This window comes from Sorex fumeus, unplaced genomic scaffold, assembly GCF_029834395.1.
Source record: "Sorex fumeus unplaced genomic scaffold, SorFum_2.1 ptg000002l, whole genome shotgun sequence".
In the NCBI taxonomy this organism is placed as follows: Eukaryota; Metazoa; Chordata; class Mammalia; order Eulipotyphla; family Soricidae; genus Sorex; species Sorex fumeus.
In genome coordinates this window covers 16,655,001-16,668,625 of record NW_026606059.1, presented here as the reverse complement: position 1 = coordinate 16,668,625, position 13,625 = coordinate 16,655,001, and the positions used below count along the sequence as shown (strand labels likewise).

Here is a 13,625-nt window from a genome sequence, read left to right as displayed (position 1 = left end):
TGAGTGTGGAAAGTTCGGACTACAGCTGAATCTCATGAAGACAATGTTTATGAGAAATGAACTAGTTCCTGACATTCCATTTTCCCTCAATTGAACACACATTCTTAATGCAGCAGTTATGTGTACCTAGGTTGAGAACTCAACATGACAAACAACCTGGCACCTGAACTGTGCAGGAGGAAGAGAGCGGCATGGGACACCTTCAAGAGTGTTGCATAAGTGGTTAAGAGGACAAAGAACCTCTGGCTCCAGGCACATCTTTTCGACTCCACTAACATACATCAGCACTAACATATGCCTCAGAGACCTGGGCCCTATGAAAACAGGATGAGAATGCTATTCGGGTCTCCCAAAGAGGAATCGAAAGTGCTATGCCTGGAGTATCACGTCTCACTCAAGTGAGAGAAGGAATCCGGAGTTCTGACCACTGTCAAGAATCAGGGATGCTGTCTCGTTTGCCAAGGCATTGAAAATCAAATGGGTTGGATCAATAATGTGATTTAGAGATGACTGCTGGACTAGAGCTGTTACTGACTGGATTCCATGGGACATCAAAAGAATGCATGGTCGCCCACCTACGAGATGGTCAGACTTCTTCGTCAAAACTCTGAACAAACAGTTTGAGGATCTTCGTGTTCTGTGTTTCTGGAGTGAGCAGATGCCATTGGGCTACACTAGCATGTGACAGAGAAAATTGAGACATTACTGGTGTCTGCTCAAGCAAATCGATGATCAATGGGATGACAAATGATACAAGTGATGTGTTCTCCAACGTTGTTTTTAATAGGCTAAACTGATTTTAAAACAATGTGAATTACATAAAGAATATGGAAGAGGAAATTGTGTGTTCTATTTTATTATTGGGTTGGAGCCCCAGCACAGTGGGTAGGGCATTTGTCTTGCACACGGCCAACCTGGCCAATATGGGTTCGATTCCTCTGCCCCTCTCGGATAGCCCGGTAAGCTACCGAGAGTGTCTAGCCCACATGGCAAAGCCTGGCAAGCTACCCAGGCTGTGTTCGATATGCCAAACACAGTGACAATTCTCACAATGGAAAAATACAGGGCCTGCTCAAGCAAATCAATGAACAACGGGAAGACGGTGCTACAGTGCTTATTTTATTATTATTTTGGTTTGGGGGCCACATCCAGCTGTGCTTAATACTTACTGCTGTCTCTGTGCTCAGAGATCCATGAGTGATGGAGCTTTTGGGGTTCTGGGAATCTAACGGAGGTCAACACCTTACTTTCTATGCGATGGCTCTGGCCCAGAAATTATGTAAATTTTAGTAGGCTGCCTTGGGACTCGTAGGCCCACTTGTGCTGTATCCTTTGACTTCTCTTCCACCTGTCCTCCCTCTCTGCTGGAAAAAAAATTATTATTATTTCCGGAAGGATAATTGCAAGGCTTCCAGTGCTTTAATGAAATCTCAGGCAATTGATGGCAGTTTTCTATTGTTGAGGCATTCATTGTATCCCTGGGGGTTATAGCTGTCTGTAAGTTCACTGCACCTGAAGCAAGAAAGAAAACAATGCAGATTCATATGGAAATTATGATTTCACCAAAGATTCTGAGGACATAAGAAAGAGTGCAAAGTTAGTTTGGAAACTAAAAAAATTGTTTGGCTTGATTTCCACTGAATCTTGCCCTGATCTCTGTTCCTGCGCTATGTATGAAACGTGAAATTTTGAGCTAAGGTAGTTTCTCTTGATAATGACTAATGAAAGTTGGCTTATTTATCTAGTTAATTTTATCTACTGTGGATTACATTTGTCAATTCATTTTCATAGCCACTGGAATAGTATTGATGATAAGAAAAATACATAATAATTAATATGAAATCAGCATAAAGTTAAGATGTATTATGCTTTAGAAGATTTTGATAAAGGTCTTTAGCCTGAGTAGAAGAGATACTAGCTTTACCTGTAATGTATTGTCAATTCCAAGAACACTCCATCAAGCTAGTAGTGCTTAATCTATTCTCAGTAGGATGCTGGGAGAAAATTAGGACTTGGGTTACTTTTCTGACAAAATCTTATTTATAATTTACCTCCACACACTAAAAAGAGTATGTTCTTGAATCTAGTATTTAAATGTTAATTTCCAGTTCTTTTTTTCTGTAAACACTCATTTAAGGTACTATAATATTTTGCTAATAGACTTTTAAATTAGTTATGCCTTTTCTTAATAGTAGAAGACTATTAACATCTTTGTTAAGGCTTAACACATGTTAATATTTTGTTACAGAAATGACAGAAAATTATAGATTACATTTGTTTGTAAGAAAAAATAATATCAGATATGAAAATTAAATTTGACCCGAAACTGACACATCTTTATATTGGTTAGATTTTGAACACAGGTGATCAGCAGCGTGACTATTCAAATATACTGTTTAAATGTTTTAAAAGATTAATAACCAGTTTCAGAAAAAAAAGAAAAGATTCAAAATTTTAATGAAATAGGGCCCAAAACGAGTATGCATTTGCCATCATGCCGGCTGACTCAGGTTCAATTTCCTGCACCTCCTATAATCCCCCCAAACCATACTAAGGGGGACCCAGGAACACAGAGCCAGGAGCAAGCACTGAGGATCTCAAAACAGACAAAATAACAATAATAATAAAAGAATTTTACACTTTTTTTTGCCAGAGAGAAAAATACATTTGATTTTGCATAATTGATAAAGGGAAATGCTTCTGAAAGGAGAATTTAGGAAGGGCTCTGTGACCACTTTTAATGATTGGGTTTCTCCCAGTCTCTGATAGAAACCTGAACTGAAATGCGTGTTTATTTATAAAGTCGTTGTTTGAAATACTCATATTTTTACCAGCTAGCCATTCATTATAGTTTTGTTTAAAAAACCTGTGTTTGATCTTTGCTCCTCTTTTCGCTGGAGCTTTAGATGAATACAATAACAAATAATTTACTACCCTGAAGCTAAATAGCCAAGAGCTGTGATATATTCAGATCTTTATAAGTTTGACCCCTCTCTCTCCTAAGGCTGGAGGCATCCATAAGGGCAAAAGGGAGTCTGGAATACAGACAGATATACATACCACATACATAATTGACTATTTCTGGAAGTAATGATAGTACTGGAGCTAAGTTTCTATAAGTCCTGAGCACAGAAGGATAAGTAGCTTACAAGAAGCTCCAGGTGTGACCTAACCCGTCCCCAAACTCAGACAAAAACTACTGTTTTCCTCATCATTCTCTTACCAAATGACTATGCATATTGATAGCACAGATTGGTTCATTAAATAAAAGTAGAAGTCAAGGAATTAATAAAAGGCAGTTGATCTTTGCAATAATTTCTGAATGGTGTGATCTTTGAATAATTAAGTATATTCTGACATCAAAGAAAATAGCAGTTTAATTAAGCTACTCTTGATACTTAAAATCCAGATCATCTCTAAATTCTGGGCTTTTAAAACTAAAGCAAGAAAACAAAAGGAAAAATCATCAACAATGGAGATTCATTAACTATACAACTATATCAACAAATTTGAAGGAGCTACTTCATGCCATGTATCTAAGATTGGTGAGTCAACAACAAAAACAAAAATGTCAGTTTCCTCTGGCACATTTTAAGACTCTTAACACAAAAATTAACTTTCCATTAAGACCACATTTCCTCCTATTAGCAGTCTAAGTCATTAGAATAAATAAATTTCTTGGTGTACACAAATAGCTCTTTCTGTTTTTTTCCCTTTTCTCTTGTTTGAAATGTTACTTCCTCTGGTATACAGTTTTGTTAACCTCAGCAAGATTGTTTTCTGGCAACCTTTAGTTTTACTAAAGCACTGTATTGTAAAGTCTGCAATATTTATCTAAAGTACTTTTTGTCACATATCCTTTAGGAATCATCTCTGACCCAGATCTGTCCAGTGTTCGCACTTGTCTTACAGTTCTCGTATATTTTTAGAGAATTTCTGTCTGCATATCCCCCCAGAATCCCTCAATATTATAGTTTTCCTTCCTATCTTTATTCTTTCCTCTTTTCTTTTGTATGTAGTTCTCACCCCATCTATCTCAGTTCTTTTTCTCTGCCCTTTCAATATTCCATCCGTTCTCATTTTCTCAATTTTTTAACAATCACCCCAGTGTTGATCATTGAAGTTGCCTTCCCCAATGCGTGGTGTTTAGAGTCTCAGTAAATATAAAAACCCGTTATTTTGCCATTCCTTAAATCTTGGTCTCTAGGCAGAACCCTTTAGTACAATATGGATTAGGAAGATTTTGTTAGGGTGCCCGTGTCAAGCATCTAAATCACTGTAAGTAGTCATTAAATGGTATATATATTTTTTTCTTTTGTGGCATTTCTTACTTGTGTTTTGTTTTATTTCCTTTCTTTTTTTTATTTTTTTATTGTTGTTGTTGTTGCTGAAATTGAATAACTGTGAGATAGAGCATTGCAAAGCTGTTCATGATTGGGTTTGTCATTCAATGTTCCAATACCTGTCCTTCCTTCCCAGTACTAATGTCTCCATTTGCCCCCTCCCCCCACCCCTGACTGCCTCCATGGTAGGCATCTTTCCTCTCTTCTTCCTTTCTTTCTTGTTTTCTTCAAGTTTCTCATAATAACATGTAATAATAAGGATGTACCATTTTAAACTTTAGTGTATTTCCAGAGACCTATATTTGACTCTAGGATTGTCACATTTTCATCATTGACACTTTGATTCTAAAGAGATATCTTGGATAAATTTTCAGCTTCTAAAATTATAAATGGACATATTTTATACTCATTTTAGGATGGCTGATTGCCAGATCGGCAATCAATGAATAATAACTAGTGGTGCAGAACAGTGAACCTGTCATGTGCTGCTCTTTTCTCCTCTCTGTGTCTAAAAGGTATTTATCAGGAAATTCATCAGTGTTTTCTCACCTGCACACCAGCACTTTTTCCAGAGGTCACTTTACCACAGTATCATGTCCAATCTCTCTGATACAAGCTAAATAATCCAAAATAAGGATAATAGCAGATTTTAATTTTAAAATTATTTTCTTGGCTACATACGCACATTTTAATTTTATAAAGAAACACATAAGTACATTTGAATCATAAGAAATTTGATGCATGTAAATAAAATATTCTGGATTTTATAAAATATATGAGTGAACTAGATGTTAAAAATCAAATTCTGATAACACTTTTTATTTGACTCATGCCATAATATAGCGCTTCTGTTTTCAATTTTCTAATCATTTCTTCAATAATTTGTAAAAATATTTAATGAGTTTTGGTAGTGGTAGTCATCCAAGATGACATGTTGGGGAAAAAAAGGAAACTTTTCAACATTGAAAAATATGCATATGAGCACATTTATATTCAGACAAATGTGATAATTTTTTTTCTTTTCCCTTGTTTTGGGAGCTTGTTTTTGGGGCCACACCTAGTGCTGTTCAGGATTCACTCCTGCCTCTGTGGTCAGGGATCACTCCTGGTGGACTCAGGTGACCATTTTGGGTGCTGAGATTTGAACCCAGGCAGCTATGTGTAAGGCAGAACCCTACCCACCATACTATCTCTCCTGCCTTCATAACAATTTCTTAAAAAGAAAAAATATTTTAAAAAATTACTAAGTCATCAAAAATTATTATGCAAAATCAAAAAAAATGAGTTGGTTTTACACAACGTAAAAGGGTTCATTTAAGCCATATTATCATAAGACATTAAACATTCTTTTCACTTATAAGTAACAAAAAGATAGTTTCCTTATTAACACACACACACACAGAAAGGGAGCCATGTTTAATTTGTAATCCTTTACTAATTTTCTTCTAATCTAGAGAGTTTCTTTTCTTTCCCAGTCTACTTTCCAAGAAGCCTGTCTCTTTTCCATGCTGACTCTGAGTATCCTCTTTATTTTTTGTTTCTGAAAGTATCAAAGAACTTGGGAACCATGGCCCAACACAGAGACCTGTATCTGGGCTCCTACATTAATGATGGAACCAAATCAATTCTGACAAATTGTAGTTACATATTTTATGTAGAATTCTATCATTTGTTCATTGGCAATAACTGCGGTACTTCTGAATAGTGAGTCCTTTCCATAATTTAATTTGTTTTTGTTTTTAATATTCTGGGCTGGAGCCATAGCACAGCAGGTAGGGCATTTGCCTTGCACGTGGCCAACCCAGGTTCGATTCCTCTGTTTCTCTCAGAGAGTCTGGCAAGCTATCCAGAGTATTCTGCCTGCACGGCAAAGCCTGGCAAGCTATCTGTGATGTATTTGATAAGCCAAAAACAGTAACAACAAGTCTCACAATGGGAGATGTTACTGGGGCCCACTCGAGCAAATCAATGAACAACTGGAGGACAGTGCTACAGGATAGTACTACAGTGCTTTAATATTCTAGCTTTAAAACCAAATATTGTGGTCCAAACCCACCCACCTTCTAACATGTAATAACAACAGAATATTTGGCAAATGAACTTTTTGTTGTTGTTGTTGTTGTTGCTTTTTGGGCCACACATGGTGATGCTCAGGGGGTACTCCTGACTCTGCACTCAGGAACGACTTCTGGCGGTAGTCAGAGGGACCATATGGAATGCTGTGGGAATTGATCCTGGGTCGGTGCGTGCAAGGCAAATGCCCTAGCCGCTGTGCTATTGCTCCAACCTCCGCAAATGAACTTTAACTTCTCTGACTTCAATTTTTATCCTCTGCAAAATGAGTAGAAAGTTGATGTCCTAGAGCAGTTATAAGAACTAAATGAGATCCTCTGCTCAGTCAATACCAGTTTCCTTAAACTAACTTTGTTTACTCTTGCTTTTAATGTGTTGCTGCAGCCTAAAAGATGGGAATGACACGTTGGAAATAAAATAAATGGAATATTTTGAGCACTGTGTTGTAATTATGCAAGTAAATGAGAAAAATGCAGGGAGGATATTGATGTGTTGCCTTTTTTCTTCAGCAGAACTGCATTTAACATAAAGGGGAGTAATTTTATTGAATAATAAAAGTCTGACAATCACTGTGATTGGCTGACAGCCATTACTGCAGTGTAATTCTAAACAGCTTGTTTTTCAAAGTTCTTGAGGAACTCTTTAAAACTGGCCATTGTCCAGGCTGACTGAGGGGTTCAAAACTCATTTTTAAAGAGAAGTTTCTCACATATGAGTACTGCAGTCACATAAGTGATAGAACAATCTGAATTGAAAGAATGTTTTCTTAAATGATTAGATTAAGATGTGAGGGAGGGACACTGGAAGGAAAATTTTGCACACTAAGGTTGAAGTGGCAGACAAATTAACTCACTACTCAGAAAATAAAAAGATATTTGAAGGCATTGGGCTTTTTCTAAGAAAAAAGAAGAAAAAAGAGAAAACTTTGAAAACATGCTGTTCAATAAAATAAAAAAGCCCAACACCTTCAAATATCTTTTTCTTTTATACTGAAAAACACAATATCTGATGATCTGCAATTTCCAGAGTAAAATACTAATTTCTAAACAAAACTCAACTAGGCTTTCAGAGTTACCAAATCCAGTTTGATGCATTCCACTTCCCTAGCCAGTGACAGGTTTTTCTAATCAGTAACAATCACGCCAAAGTATATCGAGTAAGTGGGTGTAGAGTTGGCAACTGACCAAAATAAATATTTAATGATATTTTAATGGTTATTTAAATATCTCCTATTTAAATTGTAGTTAATGCCTTTTTGGTCAATGACTGCTGGACAAAATGTTTGAGTTGCATATTTGCTGATGATGAACCTCTCTGTAATGGATTCATCTTCAGAAATGTCCAGGTTAGATCATCTTGCATGGAGTAATTTTATCTTAAATATCAATCTTGGAAATGTTGAGATAAAGACCAGGGGCAGCGCTCTGTGAACTGCGAAACTGTGTTAACTGCTCATTCTCCAACCCAGAGATGACGATTCATCCTCGTGCAACACCAGGTCCAAAGCAGCAGAGGGAAATGGTCCTGATGCGAATATTGCCCGCACAAATGAAGAAAAATAGATGCGATCCAGCTCGCGGAAAGCTGCTTCTTAAACAGACAGCCGAGAGAAGAATCCCCACGCATCCGGCGATTGGCTGCTGGGAATCTTTGTTCGGGAGGAAGGATGCTAACGCAGATGCCAGGGTGGAGAAACGCCGCTCCCATCCTCACCTTCAGAATCCACCGCGGCTCACAACCACCTGGGCTTCCGCGGGCTGCGCCCCCGCCTCCCTCCCGGCGCACCTCTTCCAGCTCCCTAGCGCCCAAAGCTCACTCCCTCCCCGGGAGCACCCACACAATGGACTCGCTTGATTCCCGGGCATCTCTCCTTTGACTTCCAGCCCCAGCCCACAACTTGAGTTGAGAGTGGGAGCTGGCCCTGTGACAGCAGCCACCGCCAGCCGCGGCTCCTTACAGCCCAGCTGCAAAAGCACGCGCGCACACCCAGACAAAACAAACAATGCGGGGGGCCCCCGGTGCGTGCCTTGGCGACACCCGCACCCCCACCCTCGCCCCCACCCCCGACACCCGCAAGCCCCAGCGACCCAAGCAGCGGTTTCCAGAGGTTCCAGACTGTGTTTGATCTCGCCCACTGCAAACACGCCCTCGGTGCCGAGGGCCGACTGTGCGTTCCCGGGGGCCGCGGCCGGGCCAGTGGCGACGCCCCCAGAATCGCACCCAGCCGGGTTCCTCCCACCCCCCCCCCAAAAAAAAACCCATTTGGGGTGGCTGGGGGAACCGGAGTGGCACGCAGGACTGGGGATGGGGGGAGAGGATGAAAGAACCCAGGGATAGGGGCAAGGCAGCTTTGGAGGGACGAGCAGTGGGAGAGTGCAGAAATAGGGAATTGGGGGGCTGCAGAGATAGCACAGCGGGTAGGGCGTTTGCCTTGCACGCGGCCGACCCGGGTTCGATTCCCAGCATCCCATAGGTTCCCCTGAGCACCGGCAGGAGTAACTTCTGAGTGCAGAGCTAGGAGTACTAACCCCTGTGCATCAACGGGTGTGACCCAAAAAGCAAAAAAACAAATGGGTGTTGGGGGGGGTGCGTGAGTAGTTGAAGTTGGGCAGAGAGAAACGGGGTGTCCTCCCGGGCTGCCAGTCAAAGCTCCACGCCTGCAGCGGCACGAGTGGCAGCACAACACAACAACTTTGGGGTGAGCCGCAAGTTGCCGGCCTTCCCTCCGGCAATTCCAGCCTCGCACCCCGAGCTCGCTGCACCCCCCCCCAAGACGCGCTCTTTGCGCTGCAGCCAGGGGGGGCGGGGGATAAAGGAGGGGGGTTGGGGGTGCCCAGCCCTGGCGGCGGCGGCAGCAGCTGCGCCTCGGCTCCCCCTCGCCCTGCCCGTGTTGCGTGTGCGTGTGCGTGTGCCCAGCCCGGCGTGAGGGGCACCTGCTCGGCCCGGCTCCCAGCGGCCGCCGCCTCGCCAGAGTGGGGTCCCCGGGGCGCCCCCCGGGCCGCTTGCAAGTCCGCCCGGCTCCGAGTCACGTGTGCCTGCCCGAGGCCGAGACGGCGAGGAAAAAAAAAAACGCGCTTCATTCCTTCTTCCACCGCCATACTGTATTTTATACTCAATCTCATTTTTATTCCAACATTTTACTCCCGCTCGGTGAGTACCTTCTTCTCAGTGGCATTCTTGTCCTCTTCTTGTTTTTTTTTTTTCTTCTTTTTTTTTGTCCTTTTTTTTGGTTTTTTTGTTTTTCTGGTTGTTTTTTTTTCTTTTTCTTCTTCTTCTTCTTTTTTTTTTTTCTTCCACTTCTTTGATTATTGTTTCTATCTGGGAAAGCTGGAGGAGCATGGTTTTGAGCCTTTTCCTGAATGCAAGTTTTTCTAGCATGCGAGGGTTCCGTAGACGAGGCGCTGTGGCGGGGAGTCGCGGCGATCCTGTCCGCTGGGAGCGACTCCCAAGTCCAGCAAAATATGCAACTGGTTTTATGGAGAAAAAAAAAAAGCGATGTGAAGTATGGTGCCTATTTTTTCCCCCTCTGTAAACATTAAAAGCATGTTTCTAACTCTTTTTTTTTGTTTTTGCATACTCTTTTTTTCTGATAAGATTTTTGTCTAGGTGGGATTTTACGGCAGTGTTTACAAGTTTGTGGTTTTGCAATCCTGATACAAACCACTGAGTAAAGATCTTAATTTTCTATTTTTTGGTGTCCTTTTTGGAAGCCGGTGAGAACAAATTCGATTTTTTTTTCCTTTCTGTTTTTGATACCCATTGATAACATGAAACTTTTCTTGCAGCTGGTTACTGGGTTTATTTTTAAGCAAAAAAATACTTTTTTCCCCTCCTTTAAATTAACTATGACTTTTGCACATTTGACTTTTTTAAGAAAAGAAAAACCGAGATAATTTTATGATAGATATCCTGATATCTATATCTATATTATCCCTTCTTCCTCCCCTTCTCCTCCCCGTAAATCAATTTTCAAATGATGGCAGTGGAAGGTTTTTCTGGAGAAAAAAAAAAATGAAGTGCGGTTTGGTTTCCTTGTCAACGGAGGATGAAGTGAACAGCTGAGCAGCTCGCAGAGAGCAGGTACTTGGTCCCCTTGGAGGCGTTTCCCGGGTTTGCCATGGCAATACTTGGCCTGCCAAAGAAATGTGTGTGTGTGTGTGTGTGTGTGTGTGTGTGTGTGTGTGTGCTTGTGCCCGTGTGTATGTGTGTGCGTGCGTGTGTGTGTGCGCGCGCGGCTCCTGGCAGTGTCCGAGCCCCGCGGTGGGCAGCCGCGCCGAGAGCCAGGACCAGCCAAAGTCGTTTCTGTGCGTCGGGAACGGTTTTGAATGTGCGCACGGGGCCGACCCTCGCTCAGCTGCGCCCAGGCCGTGCGGGCCGCGGGCGGCGTGTGCGCGGCGGGCAGCGTCCTCCGGGGACCCGGCAGCCCGCCGGCCCTGTAAGTTCTCCTAGGGCCACTTGCAGAGCAGGGAAGGGCGAGGGTGGAGAATGCGGCGCGGGTTCGTGTGCCCGAGAGAAGGGTGGAGGAGAGGCGGGGGCCCGCAGCAGCATCTTCCTGGAGGGGACTGGCTTGCTGCTGGCCATGTGGTCCAGGAACTGGAAACGTTTGCACGGCCGTTGGGGATGGCACCGGGCCCCCCGCAGGCTCAACTCCTGCTCCCCCCGGTTTGCAATGAGTCAACAAGCCCGCAGGTCTTTGGCCAGCCCGGGGTGCTGGTGGCGGTGCTGATGGGTTTGGCGTTCTTGGCGGTGCTGCGTTTGGAGCTTGGGCATCCCTGTGGCGGTGCCTCCTTGGTGCTAAGTGCTGGCTGGCTGCTTCCAGGAGAGGGGGAAGTAGTTACTTTCCACGCTGGTCGGTGGGGTTTGCGGTGCAGGAAGAGGAGAGGCTAGTTGGTATTAATGAGAGGACACCTCGAAGGTACCGAACAGGCTTTTTGGTTTTTAAAGGGACTGGGAGTTCCCTCTTGCCAACTCCCTGGCGGTGCTTCCAAAGATCTCCGGAGAGGAGATCAGGGCACAGGACAGGGCAGGGGGTAGTGATGAATCCATTTCGGTTGTGTTGTTAGCACTACAGTGCTGGTATGTTGTCAGTAGTAAGTGTATTCCGTGGAGTTTCTGATGGTTTGTGGTTGCCGGGGCCTCTTTCCAATCTAATCGATCACTACTTTTTGGAGATGGTAATAGTTGATAATACAAGTCTTTTCTGTACTTAACACAGTGAGAGCATCGCCTGGAAAACTTGGGTACTCCCCAAATTGTGTGCTAGATTTTAAACCTTAATGTCTTTGGGTCAAATAGTCCTCCAGTTACTTAAATTTGGAATTGGTCTTTTTAAATGAAAACTGCTTTAAAATTATTGTGTGTGTATCAGTGTGGTTCTTCTAAAAATGAGGAAAGTAAATATTTTTTTCCCTTTCAGTTTCTGTTTTCTTCTGTTATCTTTAGACAAAAAAGTGAATTCAACACACAAAAGGGTTCATGAGAAACAGATTAATAACACCTTCCATTGCTTTTTCAAGCATATTTCTCTAAATCTTAACCTCAATTTGTAAAATGAAAACTTCTATGTCTATGTTTCTGTACCAAGCCTTCTTGGTGGAAGAATAACTAGAAGTACAAGTGATCATTTTCATAGAGATTAAAATTTTTTGTAATATCTTGAAAGTCACATGCATGTTTATTCACAATTCTCTTATAAGGGACTTTGGAAATTGCAGTGTCAGTTAATTTTGTACTCGGGGTTGCTGTTCTCTGTTCTGAAAGCCCTGTTGCATTTTTTCAAAGTATAGTTTATGTTGGAACTACTGACTTGATATATTGAAGGACATAAGAGTTGCAGGATCTGGCACAAATAGTGTGTTACTAGGTCTTAAATTTTGATACCTGTTTTTTTTTCTGTGTTCATGATTTAAACTCGCTAGCAAAAACATTAAAAAGTCACTTGCCACAATCTACCTTTTAATCATTTAAAGGTATATAAGGAGGAATCATTTATTTAAACATGCAAAATAATGCTTGTGTATATTCATTTGCAGGTTGTATGTACTGTAAATCATTTAGTTCTTTCAAAAGAGAATGAGTCAGAAAGAAACTTGAGAAACCGAACTAGCATTTTCCTTGATGAGGACCAGTTGCTGCATAAGATGGAGATAGTTTGTGTCTTGAGGCTGGGCCAAAATAGAAACTGTATGAAATGGTGTTTCCAAAAGGTTGAATCCATCCTGATGGAAACCTTCATGGAAATGTAATGTGGGAACAGATACCTAGTTGTGCTTTGAATTCTGCATACATACCATAACAAACTGGTTATTTTAGTTTGTTTTAACAGTAAGCAATATATACTTTCTTTCTATGTGTGTCTCTGTCTACTCCTTTCAGCTTGTTCAGCTTTCTCCCTTCATGAATGATACTGAGAAATCTACAACTCTTTAAGTTCTATGAGTATTTTTTGGTTTCAGGTCTTAGAATGTGTAGTATCTTAGAGCTAGCACCGCCTACTGGTTTGACATGGAAAAATAATACTGTTTTTAAATTCAGCTAGCAACCCAATCTAAGTTTAGGAGCAAAGCAATTATGTAAATTATTTTCAACAGCTTTTTCCAGAAGAAAAAAAGTTCTTTTTTTCTCAGGGAGCAAGGGTTTGGGAGGGGAAGATAGAGAGAGAGGAGGAAAAGACTTGAATTAAATGGGCTAATAGACCCAAGGTATATTAGGTCTATTGACTAAAGTATTTTGTTATCTGAATGATGGCAAAGAAATTGTCACAAACTCAAAATAGTATTTTCAATTTTCCTTGAACTTTTAGGTGGGATGCAGAAAGTAGGCATTTAGAAAAATTGTGGAATATTGAATCAGTTTTACATTTTCTGTCCCAGTCTTTTGGACCAGTTTCCAGAAAGAAATTCCTAGTTGCAGATATAAAGTACTGATCTGACCAACATTTTTAAATAAACACATTTTGCCCTTATAGGATTATAAGCTATCAAAGAGTATACTGATTTCTTTGTTAATATGTGTCAAGCAACACCCTGTCATAGAGTTATACTAAGGGATGAATATTTAAAAGATTATTTATGAGGACACTTTTTAGAGGCCGGAGCGATAGGACGGCAGGTAGGACGTTTACCTTCCTTGCACGCGGCTGACCCGGGTTCAATCCCCAGCATCCCATATGGTCCCCCAAGCACCGCCCAGAGTAATTCCTGAGTGCAG

General features: G+C 41.6%; 1 protein-coding gene across 6 annotated transcripts in view; it reads left to right on the top strand.

The window, feature by feature from the left end:
• The first annotated feature begins 9,258 nt into the window (after nucleotides 1–9,258).
• Nucleotides 9,259–13,625, top strand: part of RALYL (RALY RNA binding protein like) — a 721,318-nt gene continuing 716,951 nt past the window's right edge. For 2 of the 6 annotated variants that reach the window (XM_056110824.1, XM_056110805.1), the window contains exons 1-2: nucleotides 9,430–9,566; nucleotides 10,400–10,496. The gene's annotated coding sequence lies outside the window, so the exon portion shown is untranslated. Of the gene's footprint in view, nucleotides 9,567–9,708; nucleotides 10,497–10,663; nucleotides 10,852–13,625 lie in introns of those variants that run through there. The other 4 variants (XM_056110847.1, XM_056110839.1, XM_056110817.1 and 1 more) reach the window with 4 other exon arrangements.